This window comes from Tamandua tetradactyla, chromosome 4 (genome assembly GCF_023851605.1).
Source record: "Tamandua tetradactyla isolate mTamTet1 chromosome 4, mTamTet1.pri, whole genome shotgun sequence".
Taxonomy (NCBI): Eukaryota; Metazoa; Chordata; class Mammalia; order Pilosa; family Myrmecophagidae; genus Tamandua; species Tamandua tetradactyla.
In genome coordinates, this window is record NC_135330.1 from 175,774,570 (window position 1) to 175,801,446 (window position 26,877).

At 36.5% G+C, this 26,877-nt stretch overlaps 1 protein-coding gene across 31 annotated transcripts in view; it reads right to left on the minus strand.

The window, feature by feature from the left end:
* LOC143681536 (uncharacterized) overlaps positions 1-26,877 on the minus strand; it is a 499,706-nt gene that overhangs the window by 351,626 nt on the left and 121,203 nt on the right. For 2 of the 31 annotated variants that reach the window (XR_013174723.1, XR_013174702.1), the window contains exon 3: positions 10,090-10,304. The exons of the other annotated variants lie outside the window; for them this stretch is intronic. The gene's annotated coding sequence lies outside the window, so the exon portion shown is untranslated. Of the gene's footprint in view, positions 1-10,089; positions 10,305-26,877 lie in introns of those variants that run through there. 31 annotated transcript variants of the gene reach the window in all.

Below are 26,877 nucleotides of genomic sequence, written 5' to 3' on the forward strand. Positions count from 1 at the left end.
ATTGGAACCCTAAATGCAGCTGTAGGTCTCCCTCTGAGACCCTCGTGGAACTGGTAGACACCTCAATAAAAGAGTTTTATTAGCATTTAATTTATTTAATTTTGAAGGGATTAGACGAAATGTTAGCATAACTGACTGCAATCCACATTCCACAATCACCTACCCCATACTATTACTTCTTCCAAGAAAATGAACGTGTATTTTGAGAATGGCTTTTTATATAGTCAGTGTGTTTTGCAGCTTAAGGTTTCTCTGGAGGGAAAAAAAACAGAGATGAATAATTTGAGGTTTTTCAGCTAACTAACTACTTAAGAAGTCATAAACCAAAACCCTCGGTGAATCATGTCAACCTGTTTAAGGGCAAATCTCTGCCTTTAATTTCTCATTCCTATCTGAAAAAAGCTTTTTTTTCTTCTCTTATTTATTATATTAGTTTATGTTCATTACCATATATCCTAAAGGCATGCCACTAAATTAGAACACATTATTGAAAAACTTTCAGATCATAACTGAGTATATAAACAGCTTTTCTTATTTCAATGGCACAGTAAGAAAAGCATTAACCCTTGCAATATGGCCTTTTAGGCTCAATTTTTATGGAAATTAATTCATCAAAACCAGTATGAACTAGATCTCACAAAAAACAACCTCAACGAAACTCACTTTTTATTGATTTCCTATTGTCTACTGGTATTTTATGTACCAAGGTATACTGGACACAGGCTATCCAGAGATTATTTTCCAGTCAGAACATTAACTGTGATTCGTGAAAGGGAAAAAAGAATTTGCCACTCCAAACAAAGAAAACTACCTGCTGGTTTCATACAATCAGAGCTGGCATATGAAACACAGGATGCTGGCTTTTCTGTGCAGCATCCATTTAAGCTGGCATCTGATGACAGTGAGCACACTGCCAGTATCAGCTGCATGCCAACCCTATCACTAGTCGGGCTGGCAGCCCCAAAACCAAACAAAAACCAGATTACTGGCCTTGAAAATATCAAGAGGGAAGAGCTGCTGTTTAAGAGGCATTTAAATAATCTTCCTATGTTTCTTAACAAGATTACCCCTACAAGCCCCTGAGAAACTCACTCCTTCCTACCCCATGTCTTCAGGCTCTCCTAGTTAGAAAGCTTTGTTTGCAACTATTATTAGTGGAACCTCTCCACTAAGGGTAGAAGTTGGGCTTCATAGCCTTGGTGTGTCACTCTTAATGAGGATGTTGTCCAACAGCCCAAACCCATGCTGAGTAATACACCTCTTGTCTAGGGCCAACAGAAGAAACTTGGCTGTGTTCATACATTCAGTGGCAGAATGCATGTCCGTTGTGTCCGCCTAGTGTTGTACTTTCACATATATGAGTGTCTGCTTAGCAAAGCTATGAAGTAAACAGACAGTTACTTATTCCCCATTTGCAGTTGGGGGAAAATGGGACTTCAGGAACCCAGGTGACTTGCTGGCTAGTGCTTTTTTCCACTTATCAACCCTACTGCTCAACCCCAGGAGCTCCCCCAAAAGTTTTTCCTTGAAAGCTGTGAATGGACTCAATTGACAAGATGTTCCAATGGTAAGGATCAGAAAGAATCACACATTCTAGTTATACTCAGATTTTCTTGAAGTTCATGCCAGATAGCAGAGCTCCTGGCACCACTGCCACCAGGAGCTACCCTTACCATCATCACACAACTAAGCGTAGCACAAAGTATGTACCACCGCTTCTAAATCATAGCAATTATGTTAATTAGTTTTAGGCGCCCATGTGCACACACATACACCTTTTTAAATACCTATCAGTCTACAAAATGAGAACAGAGAGAATTTTAAGTAGCAGAGAAGCTAGACTAGTAACGTGAATAGCTGTATCACCATAAAATTTCCCCTCCTAAAATAAGAATTTAAGTTTCCCAACAATAACAAAAAAAAGTTTCCTGATATATTCTCAGAACTTCAAAAAGATTTGTTTTAGGATATGAGCACATTGCTATAGACTGTTAGAACAGAGTTCAGGTCATTTTGTACATACATAGACATTGCCTATGAAATCTGCTAATCAAAAGAGCCCCCCAAAAGTAGGATATAGATCTGAAAATGCAACATCATATTAATTCTGCTCTGGGATATTGAATTTCTAAGTTAAATGTTCATCCTAAATTGCTCAGAAATGTTGTTTTTCTTTAATTATTATAATATTCTCGTTCAATTAAAAAAAATTAGGTGCTGTAATTCAGACTTTTAATTAAACGAATTAGCTTCTGACATGTTCTTGGAAAAAGATGTTCCCCAATGTGGCTCTTTCCCTTTACTTGCAATTAAACATTCCTTAGTACTATTTAAATACTTGCTAAGCAATACGCAATTTATAGCCATGTGCCAACTTTTTTCAGACACTGCGACAAGGCAGCTGCTAACCTCAGGCATCAGACATTTTAGTGAGAGGTGGAAACTTGCACTGAATCTGAAGGACTTTTTTATAGCGATAGAGGCACATACCAAAACTGTACCTGTAGTGAAATCGTTTTTAGATTCGAGACAAATCCTAGTGGTATTCCTGTAATTCTGTTTAATTTACTGAAGCAGAACAGATCCTTGCCATGCCTAAGTATGTCTTAACTTTGCTTTCATGTTTCAACTACAATTTTGCTGTTGCCACATTCCTGTTGCTTCTGTAGCTTGAAGTTGTCAGAGGAAAACTTAACTGTGTCTTTGAACAAAGGCCTTTTTATATTTGCCTCAAGTGTAGCTGAAGGAGCTCTGCGAATTGAGCATTAACTACAAGAGAAGCATCACCTTTGTCATATGTGTTATAAGTCACACGATATAACAGTGTCATTCATAATAATTGTTAGGGGAAAAACAAAACCTGCCATCAACTGTACAGACAGTTGACAGTATCTCCTTGCTGTGTCTAACATTTAAGTGTTTATTTTTATGGTGTGATAATGAGCATTGCTGTTGCAGTTCAAATAAAGTCTTTACAGTTTAGTCAAAAAAAAAGAAAGAAAAATCTTCACTCTTTAATATTTTATCTACTCTTATATTACTCAGTTCTGAAAGTAGACTTTCTTTAACATGTTCTATTTGTTGCCTTTGTACTAATACTTGAATAGAAGTAAGATTTGTTAGTGAGATGAGGCCTTAAAATTAACATCCCCGCCTTCTTACGTAAGCCCTTCATTGAGACACCCGTCCCATTTTGGTGATTTGATCCAGTTTAGGAGCATGGAGAATTCATCTTTTATGACTCATAAAATATTTTCTTCTTCCAAATGAATGAAGGAAATAAAAAGCAAGTGATTGCGTATGTGTGTATGTTGGCCTACTTAAAATCAAGTTCTTTGATATGCAATACTGATCCTATCAACCAGGAAAAGAAAAAACATTTTAAAGAACTCTTTTTAAAAAAAGGTTCCACTTCATTTCATAAAACCTGAAAAACTCTAGAAGCATATCTAGTTATTCATCTTTGAAGTCACCTGCTCCATCAAACATTCTTAGCTGTATATCTGTGGTTTCAAGTGTTTGCTTTTGTAATAAAACAATTCTAACCTTATGAGACTGTCAACTCTACAGAATAAGATCAGCTAACTAAAAGCTTTTGCTTTGGTTTTTCAACAATGCATCTGGAAAAAAATGAAAGGAAGACGAAGACAAGAATTACGTGGTATTCAAACAACTAGAATGAATATAGGAAAAGAAAATTATACTACTGGAAGCCATTGCATAATGGTCTGTGATGTTATCAACTTTCATAAATTAAGCAGGTTGAAACTGGTCAGTGTTTAGCTACCAAATCTGAATGGCTAAAAAGAGACTGATGAAAAGCAAATGCCACCAACCTGATTTTATCTGTGAGCAGATTTAGCAATTTGTGGGTCAGCAATGCCATCTGATCTTTTGCCCACCAACAGGACTTTGCATTGTTCTAAAATTCCAAACCTCCTGGGGCTACTAGGAAAGCCCTATCCCCTCCCCGCTGGACAACACTGGCTATCACATCAATTGAAAACCATTTCCTACGGCAAGTCACTGCAGTGAAGAGAAGAGAAATTATTTACCTTAGTTCATCACCAAGGACATGATTCTCCAAGTTTGTATGTATGAAGCTCCTTTTAAAGAACAGTGTCACTGTTTGCATGTCTTGTTTCATGCATCCTGCAAAGAACTTGTGAATACATTTTCTCATTTATTCCTCTCCATGAACACTATAAAAAATAACTGTAACTTTCGTTTTTGCAGATGAAGCAAGTTAAATTAGATTGCATTTATACAAATAGTCCGTGGGACAGGTGAGATTTGAATGCTCATCCTCCAAAATACTACCGAAGAAGACATTTGTAGTTTGGCCTATCCAGAATTTCTTTCTCCTTTCTTCTAGTAACCCTTGCTTTCCTTTGCAAAACTCCTTAGGAAAGTTCAGAGAAAGTTCACAGGCAGTTAATGGTTAATACAGTATGACCATTTTGTTCCCCCTAGTACCTAAGGATCCCTTGGCTACAATAACTGTATCCTGCTCCCTGGTTGGAACAGCAACAGAAGTTGTTCATTGATTTATTTATATTTTCCTTTTAATAGCCACATATCGAGCAACTATTATATTAACTACTATATAAACTGATAACATATTTTTTTAAAAACGAAACGTTTTCCCTGACCTCAAAGCTAGACACATGTGTAGCAAATACGTCCAGTGATGTTTTTTGTAACTGATAATCTAAGAAGCCATGTAATAAGAGGAAAAAGCCCAGATTTTACAAGTCAAACAGATCTGAGTGTAAGTATGACTGTGACACTAGTTCTGTATGCTTGGACAAGCGATTTAAAATCTTGATCCTTAGGTTTCTCAACAATAAAATGGAAAGCACAATACTTTTCTCATAGACACACTGAGAGATTAAATGAGAAAACGCATAAAATATGTAGCATGGGCCAGCCACAGTGGCTCAGTAGGCAGTCTGCCATGCCTGAGACCCAGGTTCGATTCCCAGTGCCTGCCCATGCCAAAAAAAAAATATGCAGCATGGTCATAATACATGGCCAGTGTTCCTATTATGCCTATTTTAATATCTAAGACAATATAATAATCAGCATGCTTTCCAAAATCATTTAATTGCCAAAAAAACCAATGAGAAGGACACAGGTATCAATACCCTCATTCATAAAAAAGAAACTGAGGCAGAGAAAAGTTGTGATTTACCCCTATACTAGGTACTAAATCTTGGCTTGAGTCTAGATGTTCAGACTAAATTCTCTGACCTGTCTGTTATACCAGAGAATAACTACGGTCTCTCAGTGAGTCTGGAGATGAAGGGAGATTAAGCTACTGGATATTTATTTTTTTAATATAAGTCTCAATAAATCAAAATAGAATATACTTGTACAGAGAGACCAATGGAACATAACTGAAAGCCCAAAACTAAACCCAAAATACATCAGAATAGAAAAAGGTGGCATCTCACAACAGATAGGAAAAGATGAACTAGTTAACCTAAATAGCTATCTGTCACTTCAAGGTAAAACAACTAACAATTTTTACTGCCAGTAGTAAAACTTGAGCTTTCAATAAAAGTCAGAATTTTGGAAAACTTGCATCAACATAAGCTTGACAGATTCCCAATACTTTCTGATTATATTGGTAGTGATATTAATGAAGGTAATATCTTGATAGTATAAACCTAAACGTGTTTGGAAGATCTGCTTAACTCGGTGAACCATTATTTTTCAAATGACCAACATATTTACTACCACTTAACAGGGTGATTTATCCTTCCAACATTAAATAGTATAATTATATTAGTTTCCTAATGCTGCTGTAACAAATTACCACAAACTTAGTGGCTTAAAACAACTAAAATTTATCATTCAACAATTCTGTAAGTTAAATTTCTGACATAGGTCTCATAGAGCTAAAATCAAGGTGTTGGTAGGATTATGTTACTTTCCAGAAACCCGAGGGGAAAATTGGGGTTTTAGCTCTCATGGGATGCCCACAAACTTTGCTTGTGTTCCCTTCTACCTTCTAGCTAGCATGGCCCATAACAGTCTTTTCACATAACATCACACTTTCTCTATTCTTCCTTCCTCCTCTGCTTATGAGAACACTTATAATTTCATTAGGTCCAATTGGATACTCCAAAATAATCTAGGATAGTCTCTGCATCTCAAGGTCAGTAGATCAGCAAATTTAATTCCATCTGCAACCTTAATTCCTCCTTTCCACTTAATCTAACCAATTTGCAGGATGCAGGGAATAGGATGTGAACATCTTTATGGAGCCATTATTCTACTCACTGCAATAATGAAAAACAGAAAATATAAGCAAGACAGCACATATTCTGAGAACTGTTTCCACCATTGCCAGCTCACTCATTTGAGTCAATATTTTTTTTCTTTTTTTTTTTTTTTTAAATGAGAATGTCCACGCAAAGGACTGAGTACGAGAGTCAATATTTTGTAAGTCTTTCTAGGCTTTGGATTCCACATGTATGTGTGTGCACACTCAAATACATACATATAAACGCAAAAGATTTGGACATTTTATTCTAAATAAATTTTGGATTTTAGAAAAATACTAATACCTCATTTCCATGACATTATTTAATTTTCACTATGTCTATACTTTGAAAGCCTATCCTATCTGTACTTAAATTGGTATCATTTTACTTGTCTTTTTTCCATATCACTTTAGCCTAATCCACCTTCTTACCTTTAAGAAATCTACCAGAAGTAGTTACCATATTCTCCTACTCCCTAAAATACATTTGCAATCAATGAAGTAATTAACAAACATCAATAGTTGAAACAAAAAACACTTCTTTAAAATGAACATGACACTTTGCCCATGTACTGATAGGACATGCTCAGGAAACAAATCAGTTATATATTTTATTAATTAACTCCCAAATTGCAGGTTACCATAAAAACATAGTCACGTGATCTCCAAAACACTCTGTGAATAGGGAATTAATGGATGAAAGGGACATATAAAGCAAAGAAGCCAAGAGAACACCTTTTTCATCTTTTTAAACTACCACTTAAAGAGTCAGAACATTACCAGGTATAATTGGTAAAAGGTAGGAAAATAAAACCACTTCTTCCAAATTATATTATAATTAATTTGTCCTTAAAATGAAACTCACCTCCTCACATTTAAAGAGAGAGTAATTATGAGACCAAAGGAAGAAAGGGTTTTTTTGGTCCCAAACCTGAATTTTCTGTAGCAAATAACCTAACCCAACCTGTCTGGAGCGATTATTTAAACAACCCAAACACCTGGAGCCCAGAATAGGAATGAGGGCTTCTAATTCTGTACAGCGTCATGTAATGCCTGGATAAATCCCAAAGTATATTGAATAGATGGTTTAAAAGTACTGGCAAAGTCCCTTGAGAGATGAGAGGAAAAAATCCGTAACCATTAAACTTTACCACCAGGGAAACCCCTGATATTGTCTCAAACATTAGAAACTCCCAAGTCAATAAGCCAAGCCTTTGATCTTGAGGCTTGCTCTTATAAAGCTTATTTATGAAGCAGAGTAGCTAAGCCTACCTTTAGATATACCTGAAAGTTACTTCCAGAAAACCTCTTTTGTTGCTCAAATGCTGCCTCTCTCTAAGCCCAACTAAATGAGTAACATCATTTCCCTCCTCCTTACTTGGGACATGACATCCAGGGGTAAAAGTCCCCCTAGCAATGTGGAATCTCTCAGGAATGAGCCTAGCCCTGGCACCATGGGATTGACAATGCCTTCCTGACCAAAAGGGGGAAAAGAATTGTAACAAATAAGTTACCGGTGGCTGAGAGAATTCAAATAGAGTCAAGAGGCTACCCTGGAGGCTACTCATAGGCAAGCTTCAGCTAGATATTGCTACTTCTCATGGTTTGTCAACCCCCAAACCAAAATCATTCCTGCCAACTCTAAAGAACACCTCGTGCTTTACTGAGATTCTACAAAGATTCCGTACACTAAGATTACTTTCCCGAAACTTTCACCTCCATATGGATTCCTAGGCCAGATAAGTCCTGGCTTAGGCCTTATCCAGAGGGCCCGACCTCTCCAGAACATCAACTAGTTCCATCTCCCTATCCCATATTATCAACAGCCCTTTCCAACCTAAAAAAGTTGCATTGGACCTGGCCCAAATACCCATAAAGATTGGGAGAAAGATCAAAGGAGAAGGTGGAGTTATAACAGAGAAGATAGGATTTAACAAATGATTATGACCGCTGAATTGTTAGATTGGCATTTCTTTTAGTCTCCAGTATCTTGGAGCAACTAGGAGGAAATACTTAAATACTTAAAATTGTGAAACTGTGTCTATAACACTGAAATCTTTTCTATAACTAATTGTTGCAGTGTGCTTTGAAATTTATTGGGGTTTTTTTTGGTTGTTGTTGTTTATATGCTATTTTCACAACAAAATAAATAATTAAGAAAGAGTAAGGTACTAAAATTTGGTAAAAATTGCAATTTCAGTTCTCAGTCCCACAATAATGCTATATATGGCACCAATATACTTACAGAAAAAAGAAAGCCATGAAATACATTCACTATAGCCTTTATTCAGTGATTTTCTCTACCTTATTTTCTATTCACTAAAAAGTTTTTTTTAATTTTTCCCACATCCACTTCCTAATGAATTTTGTTTTTTTTAAAGAAGTTTTGAGAAAAAAATCACACACCACACAATCCATCTTAAGGGCACAATCACTATCTTCTAGCATATTCACAAAGTTGTACGTTCATCAGCCCAATCAATTCTAGAACATTTCCCCCCAATAAGAGAGTTCACTATGTTATATAGTACCTTGTTTCATTCTCTGGCTTTCCTTCTAGTTACATGCATGACCCTAAGCTTTCCCTTACCCACATGACATCACTGCTTAGTTACACTCACCGTAATGGGCTACAATCACCTCCATTCATTTCCAAACACTTACAATCAACCTTATTACAAATTCTGCACAAATTAAGCTCCATTCTATGCCTTCATTCCATCTTTTGTTCTAGATATTAATACCATGAGTTTGCTAGTTATATTTAGTTCATATTAGGGAAATCATAGAATATTTTTTGCGTGTCTAACTTCACTTAACATAATACCAAGTTTCATCCATGTTGTCCCATACATCAAGACTTCATTTCTTCTTATAGCTGAATAATGTCCCATCATGTGCATTTATCATGTCGTGTTTATCCACTGATCGGTTGATGGTGGCCTGGGTTATTTCCATCTTTTGGCTATTCTGAATAGAGCCACTATGAACATCGGTGTGCAAATGTCTGTTTGCATCCCTGCCTTCAGTTTTCCTGAGTATATACCTAGCAGTGGGATTACCAGATCACATGGCAGTTCTATATTTAGCTTCCTGAGGAAACACCAAACTGTCTTCCACAGAAGGTATACCATTCTACATTCCCACCAACAGTGAACAAGTGTTCCTATTTCTCCATACCCTCCCCAACACGTGCAGTTTTAAGTTTTTTTTTTTTAATAGTGGGCATTATAGTAGGTATGAGGTGATATCTTGTGGAAAAATGTCTATTCAAGTATTTTGCCCATTTCTAAATTTGTTTTTGTTTTTTTTTTTTATTGTTGAGTTACAGGGTCTTATTATACATCCTAGGTATTATACCCTTATCAGATATGTGATTTCCAAATATTTTCTTCCATTGAGTAGGCTCCCTCTTCACCCTCTTAACAAAGTCCTTTGAAGCACAAATGTATCCTCCTTGAAGTTTAAATGCCACAGATAGACTGAATATCTGCCTATGTACCAAACATATATGTGGACTTTATACACAGAGTTTAAGATTTTTTTCACCCCCACAAGAATCAGTATCACCCTTACTGAGAAGACATGCTATGTGACGCCAACATACGTTCATTTACATTCACCCACAAATATTTACCGAGTACATACCATATGCCAGGCACACAAAATTGAAAACACCACCTCATTTCAGTAAGAAAGACTAGAGAAAAGAACAAATACATAACACATCACAATTCCGATTTTAAAATGAAAATATCAAGAGTAAGATAATATTTCTCTGGAAAAGTTCTTTTATAATTTAAAAAAAAAAAAGCCTTGCCAGCAACACCCCCTTGCCATAGTGTTGAAGGAAATTTTAGATCCCTGAAAGCAGCAAGGCAGGCTTGCATCCACAGCCGTGCTCTTCAGAGGGGCCTCATTTCAACACAGCTCAGTGTTTACAAAGCTTTCTACTAGCTTTACAAAGTGCTGTTGCAGTGATGTTTGTCACACTGGCAGTCAATTCCTTCCTCCAGCTTGGAAGCATAGGGACCTAGAGAAAAAAAAACTAGTTAACTCCCAAAACAGGAGGGATAAATGTCTCTTGTATTAAGCTTTCCAGATTCCTCTTCTATCAGTTACAAGTATTTAAGACATCCTAACAGTAAAATCCTCTAATCTACAATGATTTTAAGTCTAAAATATTTGAGGACTGTCATGTCGACAGAGTCTGATGTGAAAAAAAAGACCGTCTATTATAATGATCAACCACAGGAATGCTTCAGTGGTTGAACTGTAAAATATAATGTATGCTCACCTGAGGACATTTAGAAAATGGAGAGTAAGAAAAAAATCATTGACAGAAGAGCACCAGAACACTAACAGAACCAAATTTAAAATGAAGTATGAAGCCTTGGTGAGCAGAAGCCATTAGGAAACAGAAAGCTCGAGACAGAGAATGGAAACGATGCAGAAGTTGGCAGAGGCCAAAGAAGCTAAGGATTTTCTGGCAGTAGAAGGGAAAGGGAAGTGTTTGGAAGTGGTTCTGACTCATGAGCCTGGCAGGACACTGGGTGGTCACTGGGTCCCCACAGCAGCTGCTGGTGATCAGAGATTCTGCCACATCATAAACAGCAGTGAGTCACATTTCAGTGTCCCCAGGTTGGTTATGAGATACTGCTGACATATTGTTTTTCTGCCTTTGTTACGTTAAGCCCCCTTTAACTGTTATATCCTGGTTGTGCCTTTCTTGCTTGCATCCAGAAAGGGACTAACTAAATCTGATTTGTTAAGTGCTTAAGGACTCGAAATTCTAAATGAATCCCATTTTATTCAATGATTTGACTCAAGGTATTAAGTTCTGTTTATTTCCCTGTATTATATGTCCATCTTTCCCTAAAATCACTTTTGATATAACTGAGTACTTTCAGCTTGAGCATCCTCCCTATCAATATATGGTTAGCTGGCCTCAGCTGGGCCAGTGAAGCAAGTGAGTGAAGGATTAGGTCAACCTAGAGAGACCAAGAAGTCAGATGGCTCACTTGAGGCTACAGGGCATGGAGCAAAGGCTTATGGAAGTCCAGCCAATGAAGGACCTAGAATAAGGATCTGATGCAGTCTAACCAAAAGGGAAGCACAGAGCAAGAAGTGGAACCCAAAACAAGCAGCATAGGAGAATAGCATAGAGCCTGAACTACGTACCAAGCTGTGTGGAAAAATGACCACTTCTCCCACTTACTGGTTGTGGGAGCCCGGACAACTGACTAGACATTTCTGTGCCTCAGTTTCTCCTCTGTAACATGCAAGGAATAATAGCACTTATCTCATGGGGTTGTTAGATAGATCCTATCAGTAAAATATTTTAAACAACACCTGGTACATAGTAAACACTATTCATAATTAAATAAATTAAGTGAATAAATCAGATAAACAAATGATTTGAAGTCATCATCTTGAGGATAACAGTGAGCCGGAGAATACACCTTTCATAGAGAAGCACCTGTCCAAATCCTTGGGGAGAAAATAGCTGCTAAGGGTATCGAGCTAGGTCAGATTTGAGTATAAAGTGAAAAAGAGAAAAATGTTTATAAACTGAGAGCTTGATTTTAGAATGTACATAGTCATTGTAATCTACACCATGAAACAGAAGGTTACTTTTAGCATTCGTGTCAGTGCATTTTCTACCAATTCCCCAGGTGATCAGCTTCATGGAGTAATGCCACTGTTGGCCTCTTCCGGTTATTAGTGTTCCTGAGAATGACTGACCTGCAAAACAGCAGCTCCTTGTCATAGTGGTGGATTAATATTTTTAATTAACAATAGTGCAACAACAAAATACTACATCAGAGATCAGTATGTGTAGCCAGCAAAACTAACTAGCTAGTTTTGGGTCTCTTTATCTCATTTACGCTATTTTGATAAGCCGAAAAAATTTCATTCATGATTTCTTGTTTTAAGTCACCAGCACTCACAATACCCCCAGAAAATGGCACTGGGAGAGCAACTCTCCCATAGGATATGGGGACCATTTAGAGATCTCCATTTCCCTCAACAAAGAAGCATCTTGAATAGCCCTAAGATTACACACAGAACTCTCTTCTTTCACTGATCCACTTCTTCTTCTCTCACATGTATTTCCTCTGCTTTATTACTTTCCAATCTGAAGTAACATATCAGTACCTCATTCTTATTTAAAATTTACTACATCCTAGGCACCATGATGGCCTCTGGGACAATAATGACACGCTAAGCAGACATGCTTTCTGCCCACGTGGAACTACAACCTCACTGGCTGGGAGAGGCAAGCCTGCATTTTCCACTCACTTCATTCCACTTCCATTCAAAGATGAGCCTATGAAAAAACATACAATGCTGGCCAAACACAAAAGAGAAGTGCCTATCTCAGACAATAATGGTCCTGGGAGTTTTTCCAGAGGCATGATGTTTAAGGTGGGGCCTGTGTTCAGACTGAAGAAATAATATGTGCCAGAATCCAGAGGTAAGAAATCATATGGCACACATGAGGACCTGAAGCTGCCTGATGTGTCTGGAACACAGAGCTTAGAATGGGAATTGCAAGACAAGAAGCTAGTAAGGAGTGAGGTAAGGGTTAGTTCATGAAAGGTTTTGTGCCATGTTGAGGAATTTGGATTTTATCCTAAAAGCAAGGGGAAGTCATTGGGGGATTAATAAGATGTGATACATGAGAATTACTTAATAATGACTTGTATTGTGGAGAATTAGATTTGGGGTAGCAAGCAGGGAGATCCCTTAGAAGGAAACTGAAGTCAACAGGATGAGATGTCATTATGCCCAATACACGATCGTCTCTATGGCAAAGTTCAGCAAATGTTCTGTGGTAAAGGCCAGATAGTAAATACATCAGGCTTGCTGAGCCATCTTGCCTCTAACACAAATACACGATTCAAATCTGCTGTTGCAGCTTGAAGACAGCTATAGACAACACATAAATAAACAGCCATGGCTGTGCTCCAATGAAATTTTATTCACAAGATCAGGAAGCAGACCAGATTTTGGCCTCAAGGTCATGGTTTGCTGATGCCTGATCCATGAAAATGGAAAACAGAATGTTCAGGAACTAGAAACAACATGAAGTAGTGACCAATAATGTGTTGGGGGGAGTGCAAAATTATCAAAAGTGATACATTTGAGGTGATTAACCCTTGAATATAAGAACCTAGAGCTCAAAAAAAGTGTGGACTAAAGGCTTAAAGTTGAGAGTTGTTTGCATATAGACACTAATTGAAACCATAAGACACATGAGTTGTCCAGAGGAAAGCTCAGCCTGAAAATGGAAGAAACTCAAAGATATCTGATAATCTGCAGCTTTTAATAAATGTACAGTGGAAGAGAATTTAACAGTCATCACTAAAATAGATTACCCAGAAGAAGGGGAGAGGGAAAACAAGATCTTTGTCATCAGGAGACAGAGAAAGAGGGGGCATTTGAAGAAAGCGTGTTAGCAATGTCACACACTGTTGTGAATATTAAGCAAGTTTGGACCTGGAAACATACAGTGAATTTATTAACAGGTGACCTCAGCCTGGGTAGTTTCCCAATGGGGCGGTGAAAGAGAAGCTCATCTCTAATCCCTCTGCAAACCCCTTTCCCTACAGCGTCTTCAGCAGTGCCACCCACACATACCCCAGTTGGTTTACTATTACCCCCTTAATAAACAAGTCTTACTGCCTTTTGTTCTTGCTTTTCAATGCATCCAAATTCTTAGCTGTACTACCATTGGAAGAGAGTGCAGAAAATCCTTAGGCACAGCTTTACCCCAAGCATTATTTTTAAAATCTCCCAGAAAGGCTGTACTCATACCATGTTAAACTGCCAAGTAAAAACTGGAGGGAAAAAAAATCTATCTCATTTATTTTAATGCTCAGCATTGTAGTATTAACTAATATAGTGCATGATAGCCCTTGGAAAACAAAAGTTTAGTAAAAAAAAAAAAAAGTCATTATCCCAATTATTAAAATAGAGTGTTAGGGTCATAAACATCTCCAATTCAACTTTACATGATAAAAAAAAAAAAGACACCAAGCTACCATAGAAATATCACTAGCTGGGTAAGTTAGGTGACTTGAAAATCAGAAGCACTAACTGTCAATAAGCTAGTTATCTGAAATAAATACTCTAGGAACCAATTCCTTAACTTAAAAAGCTGGATTAGATAGTTATTATTTATTTCTGCTCTGGCATTCTACGGATCCATAAAATAATTTATCAAGACAAAAAATAAATCTAACTTAAGTTCCAAACCACAAAAGAAGCACAATACATGAAACCAAAAGCATGACAGAGGTACAAAACAGATGTGACAAAGAAACACATAGAACTTTCAGTCTCCAAAGAAACCATGATTTAAGAGGACTTACCTCAGTGATAGCTTTTCTCCCCCTTCCTAAATAATTACATCTATTAAAAATGTTTTACAATAAAAGGAACCAAAGCAGAAAAAATAGATTACTATCTTCAGATTATTATACGTTTTAAACGAAGAATATATGTGTGTGTGTATACACATGCACTTTGCTAGTGTTAAATACAAAGAAAAATCTTTCTGCTTTAATTAGTGGTTGGATGCTAGATAAAACTCTGATGAGGAAATTTTATTTTTAAGTATCTTCCATTAAGGGGAGCTTGTCACAGTTTTTGTAAGTTGCTATTTTCAGCTTCTCTGGCTTGCTCTGAAGTACCCAGAATAAACAATATCCTTTCTCTTCACACCTTTCTTGGTAAAAACAAATCAATGACAAGAGAGCAAAGATGTTCAAACCTCTTTTCTTTCACAAGCCTGATTTAAAGTAGTGTTCATTCTACTTTGGCTCCACGATGACAAGAACCTATGTGGCAAACACAACCAACACTACTGGTGTTAATTGGCTCTTCACTGGGCCAAAGTAGAAAAGGAAGAAAAACACAAGAGTAATTTTAACTACTGTGGGTAAGTTATGTTTTTCCTAAGTACAAAACAATTTTTGAGGTTTTCAGATTTTCAAGCTGTTTTAAAAGCATTCACTTGGTTTTCCATCAGTAACTTTTAAGAAGAAAAACATATTTCTTATGAAACTAAAGGCAGCTCAATTATAATTTTAAAGGTCAGATTAAAACTCTAATGTTTTTTTTTAATGGAAAAGTCCAGAAAATATCTCCCTGTTGATTAAATATTTAGAATTAGCCATATGAATAAATTTTAGACCTGTATGTCTTGCTTCCCTAAGAAGTAAAGTGGAGCTTAGTACCACTTTTTTTTTTTTTTAACTACTTTGATGAGTGCATAATTTTAAAACTGTAGCTCAGTTATTAACTTACTTAGTAAATTCCAGTAATGGGTTCTTTTTTTCAACATTGTATTTAAGTTAGAAACTTTTTCTATTGGACTCAAAGTGTCTGCATCCATTTTAATAAAAATTTGAGGAGAGATGAAATGAGGAGCTTGAATTGCATTATGTATAAATCAATTTATTTCTTTATTAGAATTATTTCACAAAAGGTATCAGGTAATTACCCTGTTATATTGTAATTCATGCACGTAAAATATCTCAGCAACGAAGGTTAATTGAAGCTCCCTCATTGTCGTAAATGTCTCTAAACTGCTTTGTCTGGGGCAAATTAAAACAAAAGATATTCTTTAACAAGTGCTCAGAGAAAATTAATAATGGAGCAAAACTACCATAAGCAATAATTCCTGATATACTGAAAGTTCAATTTTAAATATTGTTTATTTTCCATTTTTTATATCAAGCTTAATACATAGAACAAGTTTATGAACTATATTTTATTTTCTTAATATAAAATTCCAAGAGAAATAAAAATTACTAAGCACATTTCTAATCAAACTGTTAGAATAGTATAATATGTAGCATGCCCCATATTATTTCTCTTTTATATTTATGATTTTGTTCTAAATCATACAAATAGCAATGTAAAACTGACTTTTTAATACAGTAACACACCATATTTTCCATATTTTTAATAGAAACTTTTAATTTGTTGGTTATTTTCCTATATAGGTCAATTTTTTTAAGTAACCCAAGTAAAAACATGAAGTGACATGTCATTTTATTAAATGATAAAAAGTTAGTTGCGGGCAGGCCATGGTGGCTCAGCATGCAAGAATGCTTGCCTGCCATGCCAGAGGACCCAGGTTCGATTCCCAGTGCTTGCCCATGTGGAAAAAATAAAAAAGTTAGTTGCATGTACATTATATGCTAAGGTATCTATATGGGGATGTATACTGCCAGGAACACATACAATATGTGTCTTGGGTATAGGGAGGGAAGCTCAACAAATAGTATGACTTTGGGATTTTTTTGTTTAATATACTTATTCTTTGCCTATTATGTTGCCACTGGACACATTTCCAAGAAAAGCAAAGCAATTTTGAAAAGTCAGGTCACAAAGAAATAATTAAGTTCTTATATATAACATAAGATGAACTGAAACTGAAATCCAGACATCAGAGAAAATAGAAAACATCTTTAAAGACCCCAATCCAAGCTTTAAAAGACTGACGCAAGAATCAATACAATTATGTGGAGAAAAATAAAACTTTGCCTAGATTGTCAAATGAATGGTTAAAAAATAAAACACTAAGTACCTACAAATGTTTGTAAAATAACATCATTAATCAAGTGACTTTTTTCCCTTACGCCGATTTGAAACACTACCTTATTTCAAATCCTGATGAGGCAAAAAAAAATCTGATTTTCTCTAGGAAAATAGAAATAAATTCTAATTAACAAAACCTGCAGTCGGACACGATGCTGCAGTTCACACAGAGAAGCTTCACTCATGATTTACGTTCATTAAATTTGGAGCGCATATATTTTCAAGTACCTTTGTTGTCAAGGTTTATTTATGAAGATGTGACTTGCTCCTCAAAGAAACTTCAAGCACTTCTTTTTTTAACTTAATCCACCAGGGCTAGGAAGTGGAATCTTGATTGGAAGTTTCCATCAAAGCTAGTTTGAGTGATAGCTGCACTTTTCATCAACATAATCCATAAACCTCACTTCCATTGGCTGCCATAATTCATTGTCACAGCCACACAGCACGTCCTCTCCTGAGCTGACGGGGAAGGAGCCTGTGTCACAGAGAAAAGATGCTTCTGCATCCAATAGTGGAGCCATTTGCAAGTTTCTGCAGTTGATATATAGGCTGATGTCCACAAATTACCTAGTCAGAACCTTCCTAAGAAGCACCTGTATATTGTAACTCAGCACCAAATTTACAGCTTGTCAGGAAGGCACATGGCCTTTCTGTGCTGTGTCAGTCATGGCCTGAAAACTTTTACTTAAAATCTTCTAGCTATTTCTCACCACTCAAGGAAGTTTGATATCTTATCAAATTCAAAAATGAATTTTTATTGGTTGGCCATGATGGCTCAGCAGGCAGAATTCTCACCTGCCATGCCAGAGACACAGGTTCAATTCCCGGTGTCTGCCCATGCCAAAAAAAAAGATTGGATTTGTATCATAGAGAAAAAAGACTGAAAAGATTCCTGATTAAGCATAGAGATCACCTGTCAAGTTTCAATACAAACTCCATTCACTTAGTTTGAATATACTAAAGTTAGTAAAATCTACTTGGTCTAAAGACCTATTCTATTCCTATTTCATTTAATTTCATTTTTACCCTTTAATCATGAAAGGGGATATAGAATGAACTCTATTGGGTCACAAGTTAAAATCCTGTTGGATTTGATGAGCTGTAATTACCAGTCAGTAACAACAAAACACATGGTTTTGTGTCTGTGCGTGTGTGTGCATGAGCTGCCTGATAGCCAAGATTTTTATACTTGAATTGAGGACAGAAATATCTGATATGGACTCATCCCCAGAGATCCAAAAAGGGTGAAAGTGTTTTCTGTCCTTACTAAAAGCAATGTAACTGACATTAGAATCACTCACGTTATACCCTTGGGCTTTTTAACAGAAAATGCTGCCATGTCGCATTTCGTTAAGTGTCACATTAGTGTATGGTTAGTAGCAAGACAGGATGGTCAAGAATAAGACAAGACAGGACAAAAGCTAAGCACATCAGCATCTTAACACATGTTGACAGAGTGGATGATAAAGCTGGGAACCAAGGTGCTCAGTGCCTGGTTGAAGACCTGGCAGCCAAATGTCAGGAGCCAGTGACAGCAAAAGCCACAAGAGCAGCAAGTCAGACCAAAGGCATAGCCCCGGTGGACAGAATGCACAGGAGGGGGTCAGAACACAGGTCTACTGCCCCACATCGGCTTCTGTGCTACCTGCCCAGGTATGAACCTTCTCCACATATGTAAGAAAAGCAGCTTGAGGTATGGTCCATTACTAGTAAATCAGAAAAGGCAGGGTTGTCAGGCAGCAGAACTTAATGACTGACTGAAAGGTATAATGTGAGTCCTTAAAGTGAAGGTATCACTCAACCAAAAGACTCCTCCCTGGCAATCAACACGCAACTGGGCTTTTGCAAAGGAAAGCCAAAAAGCTGAGTCAACTCAGCAAGGATTTTAAGCTATTATTCCACAGAGCCCAGGCAGCCTAAAGCCCTCTCATGCAGTCCTCCTACGCTAGCCCTGTAACCACAGTAGCACTCTGGTGATGCATTAGACGCCAGAGCTGGAGGGTCAGTAGGCAGCCCTTGTGGGAACTCCTTAAAGGAAAGAAGCATAAACCTCCCGCTGTCTTCCTCCGTGAGTGACTGGTTTAAGGAAGAACTTCCAATATTCCTTGGGTATCTTGGGTTGAGAGCTTTGATTTCAGGAACTGTCAAATGCCAAAAATACTTTTTTTAATGTGAAGCCTTAAAAAGACCAAAATGTATAATTAAGAACTATCAGGGTTGTGAATTTACTGCTAAGATATGTATTTGGCTCATCAGTGATAGAAAGCTCTACACTGGGCATTCCTAAGAGAGTTCTTACTTTGTACCCCTTTCACATTCTAGTAAAAAGCTTACATTTCATTTGGAATGAGGAATTCTAAATTATCACATGGCATGCAATTTAAGTTTTCTTTATGGGTTTGTGTGAATCAACTTATAAATATATTAAAAGTAGTTTTACCACAAAGCAAGTGATATGGTACATATCTCTCTAAATATATTATCATATAGAACATAGCTAAATATTTAAAAAGAGCAAAACTTAACAATTGTGGTGACAAAACTTGAATACAATTTGAGATCTACACTGTGAAGACATCTTTCCCATTTCTTTGGAAAGTATCATTGTAAATTATATTTGAGAACAAGAATGAAATGCTAGGGAATGGGGACTAAGTGATAGGTAGTTGAGTATAGCGTAGTAGCTAAAACCACATACTCGAGAGCCAGGTGGGATGGGATCAATCCCAGCTGCACCATCTTAGTGTTCTGAACTTGAACAAGACAATTTTCCTATGCTTCAGACTCCCCATCTGTTTAAACGACAATAATAATACAGTAGAGGATTGTGTTAGTTTGCCAGAGCTGCTGTGACAAAAACCACCCAATAGGTTGGCATTTATTGTCTCCTAGTTTGGGAAGGCTGGAAGTCCAAAATTTAAACATCAACAAGGCCATGCTTCCTCCTTCTTTAAATCACCATAATCTCTAAACTGGGTTATCGCAATGGTCTTCCAGTATGTCTCCCTGCTTCCAACAATTGTCTCCCTATTACCTGGTTCTCCATAAGAGAAACCACAGAGCTCCTGTTAAAACATGTCAGATCATACAACTCCTCTGCTTAAAACCTTTCAATGGTTTCTCATTTCGTTCAGAGTAAACTCCAGATGCTTTTTAACGACCTATAAGGCCCTACCCAACCTAGCACCCTATAACTTCTCTGACCATATCTCCTTAATTCTGTCCCTACTCAGTCCACTCCAGCTATATCAGCCTCTTCATTCCTAAAATGGATCATTAATTATGAGATCATTAATTAATTACGATCTATCTCAGCACTTTCTTGTTGCATGTTCACTCTGCCCAGAATGCTCTTCCCCCCAAAATCTACATAATTAGGTCCCTTACCTCCTCCAAGTCCTAGTTCAAATGGCACTTCCTCAGCAAGGCCCACCTTGCCTCTCCTGCTCAATAATGCAACCCCACCTTCACCACATATTCCTGTTATCCTAACCCTGTTCTTTTTAAAACAGCACTTAATTTCTAACCATACTATATAATTTACTTATTATGTTTCTAGACTGTTTTCATCCACTAGAATGTGAATTTCACAAAAGCAGGAATTTTTCATCTGTCTTATTCCTGATATATCCCCAGAGTCTAAAACAGTGCCTACAAAGGAGAAGAGCTAAATTCAAAACTTGAATTTGTTAAACTTTTCTGCAAATCAACTCACTCAGCTTTTCAGCAGAACATGACATTTATTTGCTTTCTTTCCATAGTACTTTTTCCATTGTGCCTTCTGAATGATAGGAAACTCTCAACAGCCAAACATATCAATGGAAACCCCAACATTCATTCAATTATTCAGATGTTTGGTCTGTCACACAATAGTGGCACAAAATAGGATTTTGAGAAACAGTAGGACCCTGGCTAAAAATTGCTCCCACCTCATGATGTAAGTTATTTCCTTCTTCCCAAATACTTAGGGCCTTTATATCTCCATCTGGCTATCTATAATTGTGGCTCTATAGTATGTTTTTCTTTCTTTGCAATATTTAGGGGTAAAATGTCATACTGTCAATATTTGAACATCTGCAGCACAACGAGTCAAAAATTTAATCTAGGCAATGTGCTAAGGGAGGCTGAAAAATGCCCCTCCCCCCAAAAAAATATAAAATTCTAATCCCAGGAATCTGTGAAAGTGACATTATATGGCCAAAATAAATAAATAAATAAATTATTTGTAGATGTGATTAAGTTAAGGATTCTGAGATGAGAGATTATCTGGGTTATCTAGTAGGCCCTAAATGAAGTCAGATATAACCTTATAAACCCAAGGCTGGAGATTTGAGACAAGATAAGGCAATATGAAGACAGAAGAGAGAGATTTGATGATGCTGGCCTTGGAAGTGGGAGTGAAGTGGCTGCAGCTATACCACACGAAGCGTCAAGGAGCAGATTCTCCCCTGGAGGGGTGGCGGCACACAGCCCTGCCCACACGTTCATGTCATTCCAGTGTCACTGCTTTTTGACCTCTAGATCTCAAAAAAAAAAAAGTGAGAGAAAATTTCTGTTGTTTTAAGCCATCAAGTTTGCAGTAATTTATTAACAGCAACAAAAATAGCACGTGTTTTATGGCTATTTACTATAATTTTTCCTCTTCTTAAATATATGAATTTTTTCAAAATAAAATTTCATTTAAATCTGTAACATGTATAAGTTCCAATTGTAGTCGTTATAGAGAGAAAAAACATTTAAAACTCTCAAAAAAAAAGATAATCAAAATACTAGTTGATCTGATAACAACTCACAAAATTTAAAAGTCATCCTCTTCTCGTTTCTTATTTTTAAAACATTTCATATTTGACAATTACTAAATTACTTCATCTATAGGCTGATGAACCAGATATTATAACATGGAGATAAAATAGAACCTAATCTTTCAAGAACCAATTTCATGCAAATGAATGAACAATGGCATTTGTAGACTGATTTTTTAATATTACAGTTTCCAAGTCATTCTTAATTTTTAAGCTATATTTTTTGTGAACTTGTTCTCTTCCAAAAGTTATAAGTTATACAAATTTACTGTCATAACCAGAATGTATTTTGGCAAAGAAAACTATGGGCATGAAATAAGAATTGCGTGTTCGGTAAAGTACGGAAACCCTTTCAAGTGATCTATCATACTTTGTTTGAATGTTGTTTTTTTTTTTTTTTCAATCACAAGATATTTGGCTTGGAATTTAATTACCCAGGAAGAGCAGATGAACTGTTATATCATCACACACTAAAAGAAGAAAGAACAAAATATACCTAATTTATAATGAATTTTCAAATTAATTTCTTCTTGTAAATGGCACTGGATTTTGCAATGTGGATATACTCATAAATGGTTGGCACAGATGCACAAAAGTGATCCAGTTGAAATTTAAGAGCAGCTTGAAAAGAAAAATTATTCACTCACCCTTTTTTAAGCCAACATTTTTTTTCTAAGAAAGAACACATATTTTTAGTGTTTGTGGTATGAAACAGACTTACAGGTAGGAAACTGGGAATAAAGAACCAGAAGTGGAATGAGTTGAGCAAAAATATTTAAAGATGGGATAAAACAACATAAATCGGATTTGGAATGCAAATTTGCTGTTACATTTTAATATATATGTGAAATGTTCTTGTAATTCGTGACACTAAGCAAGATTACAAATCCACATTTAAAGGACAACTAAGTCTTGAGAAGCTGGAAACATGTGTACCTTTCTATATATTCAACTTCTTTCCACTTTCCATTCTATGTTAGGAATAGTTGGCACATTTCTCAGACTGATACAAAGCACCAGCTGAAGAGTGGATCACGGCGGGCCGCGGTGGCTCAGCGGGCAAAGTGCTTGCCTGCTATGCCGGAGGACCTCGGTTCGATTCCCGGCCCCAGCCCATGTAACGAAAACGGAGAAACAAAATACAATAAAAAACAAGAAAATGTTTAAAAGATGTTTCCCTTTCTTCCTCTCTTCCTTCCTTCTATCCTTCCTTCCTTCTCTCTGTCTTTCCTTTAAAAAAAAAAAAAAAAAAAAAAAAAAAAAAAAAAAGAGTGGATCACTTCTCCCTCAAATATCACTGTCACAGACCTGCCCTATAGGAGAGGGTAGAAAGTGTCAGGACAAACTAATGTTTATAGATGCATATAGTTAGCAGACTGACTAAATCTGTCCCCCAAATTTTGTTTGTTTCACTAGTAGTGTACTTAGGGGCCACTCACATGCAAATCAAACTATGTGTCAATCTGTAGAATAGAGTCATGTATAAGGATTGTTAAAATTTCAAAGTCATCTTGAAATTGCTTTCTACAAGGACTGTTTGGTAGTGAAACTATTATGGACATGAGAAAAGGCAATGTTCTTCTAATCCATTCTTGTGGGTTCAGTCCTGTTGTGGGTAGGACCTTTTGGTTAGGCTATTTCAGCTGAGATGTGCTTCACCTAATTCAAGGTAGGTCTTGATCCTTTATGAAAGGATGAGAGAGTTCAGAGAGAAGTGAGAGAAATGTCTCAGAGATTTCTAGCAAATGCTTTTCTTCTCAATAGCTATTAGTAAGGACCACCAGAAACAGTTTGCTTCAGCTGGCAAGGTCAACAATATACTTTCACTGTCCTACCTCAGGGATATAACTACTCTCCAGCCCTATGTCATAATCTTGTCCACAGGGACCTTGATCATTTCTCCCTCCCACAAGACATCACACTGGTCCATTATATTGATGATATCATCTTGATTAGACCTAGTGAGCAAGAAGTAGCAACTACTCTAGATTTATTGGTAAGGCATTTGTGTGTCAGAGGATGGGAGATAAATCCAATCAAAGAGGGCCCCCAGTGATGCTCAAAGGAAGCAGAACCCAGGCAATGAAACCCGGGAAAGAAGGCGCAACAGATGCTAGCCAAATGCCTTCCTATGTGACAGAGGAACCCTAGATGCAACCGGCATTTCTTCAGAGAAAGTATCTTCCTCTTAATGTCTTAATTTGGACATTTTCGATAGCGTTAGAACAGTAAATTTGTAAACTAATAAATCCCCCTGTAAAAGCCAACCCATTTCTGGCATATTGCCTTATGGTAGATTTAGCAAACCAAATCAGGGTGTATTGCAAATTGACAGAAGTAAAATCTTCAAGTCTATTTCAATGCTACTTCCATGTGTGACAATTTTGTACAAATATCCCCAGTCTAATAGGATAAAGAAGGTGAAGGAACTATAGGAAGGGTTAGTATGACATTATTCTACTGGGAACATATGGTACATAACTTGTTTATAAATGGTAGTGTTCAACAGAAGATATATGTTGATATATAATGGTTAAGTATGATTCAATAAAATATGATAGGCTTTTTTAATATATATGCAGAATCTAATAAAAGTAGTCCAAGCTTTAGTTGGAAGGATACATTTTTAAATAATCAGAAAAACTGCAGTGAACAAAGAATACCAAAATTCAATATGATAATTAAAATGGTATGCTAATAATGCAGAGAAATAGTGACAAGAAAATGGAGAGGCTAGGCTAAGGACAACTACATACTTAGCATAGTACGTGATAAAGAAGGCACTGCAGGTAAGTATTAGGAAATGCATTTCTTATTGGCAATGTTGTCAGAGCTAGCTAGCCATTTGAAAAGTAAATAAATCTGAATTTTTACCTTACTTCTAATCCTAAAAAAAATTCAGATGGAACACTTCAATGTTTAGATATTTTTATAATATTGTCCTGGTAAAAGTTTTCTAAGCCCAATGAAAAGGTTATACAGCAAAACACTAATAGTGATCTAAAATGAAAAAGTAATTCTGTGGCAAAGAAGAGGAAATACATTTTTTTTTTTTAAATGAAGGGTAAAACCTGGAAAAATATTCACTACATATATCACAGCAGGCTAATTTTTCTTAATATTATGAAAATTTCTTATAAGTCAATAGGGAAGCATGACTGACCTATTTTTAAGTGGACAAGAGAAATAAAGGTCATCTCCCGGGGAGAAGCAGATGTATCCAATAATCATTTGAAAAGTTTATCAACTAACAATTAAATTCAAATAACAATAAGATATCATTTTTCAATTATCAATTTGGCAGTGGTTAAAACAAATAATACCCAGTACTGGCAAGAATATGGGAAAACAAGCTCTGTCATATGCTGCTACTAGGAGTATAAAAATTGGCTAATTTTTGAAGGAAATACTTTTGATATCCATTAAAGTGTTTAATATTCATTTTTTTAAAACAATTTCACTTCTAAAATGTACCTAACTTAAAATCTCACATAAATATTCAAAGAAATATAGACAGTAACAATTTTTGCAGTATTTTTTACATGGTGAAAAATTTAAGATCTACTTAAATTTCTATCAATAAAAGATAAATAAGTTATAGTACAACTGTTCAGTAACCATTATGTAGATAAAACAAATGAGATGGAACTTATTCATGCTGATATTGAAAGAAACCAAGACATGTTGTTTATTATAAAAAAAGCTGCAAAACTAGATATACTATGTAATTCAATTTTTGTTAAAGAGTTTTATATGTTTTTATTGGTTTATGTATATGCAATGCACATATATAAAAATCTGATGGCATGTGCATCAAGCTTTTATTGGTAGTTTCCCAATATTAAAATTATGGAATATATTTCAGGGGGAACTTGAGGTCTAGCAACAGATAGTGTGAACTAGAGAAATTAAACCAGGATTATAAAAACAAATAGTCCAGGATAGAGACACCACCCTATTATAAATAAAACTAAAGAGAAGGTTAGATGGCACTATTTGACTCTTTATTGTTGTGTACTCTATTTAAAGAGAAAAGAGCCATCCTCTACCCCTCACCACGACTGCCCATCCATTCTGTGTTCATCTGTCCCATTGTTTCCCGAAAGGCCAAGTCTTATACACTTGCTGTCTGACCACCTGTTGGACTGAGACAATGGGAAGCACTGGCAGGAAATCTGAGAACAAGAGAGGCCAGTGTCTTTCCTTCCCAACTCCCCTAGCTGTGATGCTCAGAGTAGAGGTGCCTGCCTCTCTCTACTTCTAGAACTTCCTCCAGGTGCACAGGCCTTCCTCCAGAACTCCAGTCCTCATCAAGCCCTAATAACACCATTTTCCTTGCCTCCCAAGTCCTAGGGATTACGAGGCATTCCCAATGTGGCTGGTCTCCAGGTGCCTCAACATCCCCTGTTGGCTCATACATCTCTGTAAACTCACTTTCATGAAACCCTCACCATTTTCCCTGTGTTAATTTCTCTGACCTGTTGTGCCTAGTTATTTTTAACAACCAGTAACAAAATTGATGCTGCTCTCCAGTGTTTGGTTGCGAAGATAGGGCAACAGGTCCAGGCTAAAAAAGTTAGAACATGAAGTGCCAATATGTATAGCAGATTGAACTGGAAGTAACATTGTTTCATTTATTCTGGAAAAGTCCTGAATATGAATATAGTGATTCTCACATTGTGAAATGGCCCTAATTAGCTTTCTACTTAAATACAATACTTAACCCTGAGTTCATTATTATCAAAAAGCAATATAGAGGCACTTTTAGGAGATACCAATACTTAGAATCATAAATATAGATGAATAAATAGAGTAGGGGAAGCCTAAGGAGTCACCCAGTCCAGGAATGGCAGTTGGATGGGGTTGCTTGTTTTGTTTTTAATTGAATGCACCATCCCACTCCAGGCCAAAGCCAAGAGTAGGGAGAAATTAGGAGTTACATCTAAACTGCTTAGCTTGGCTCCTTCCTTCCCCTTCCTTTCCTGCTGCAAAAGGAAAGCAGCTTTTCTAAACAGCAAAAGAGCATTCAATAAGCCAAGTTCTCCAACCCAGCTGCTAATAAGGCAAGAATGGAAATAAATGAAGTTGGAAAATCCACTCTTAAATTAATAGCATTTCTTACAAGGCTACTGTTTCCCTAAACAATTGTTTTGAACATTAAGAGCCAAGTATTGCCCAGTGTTTCCTTCT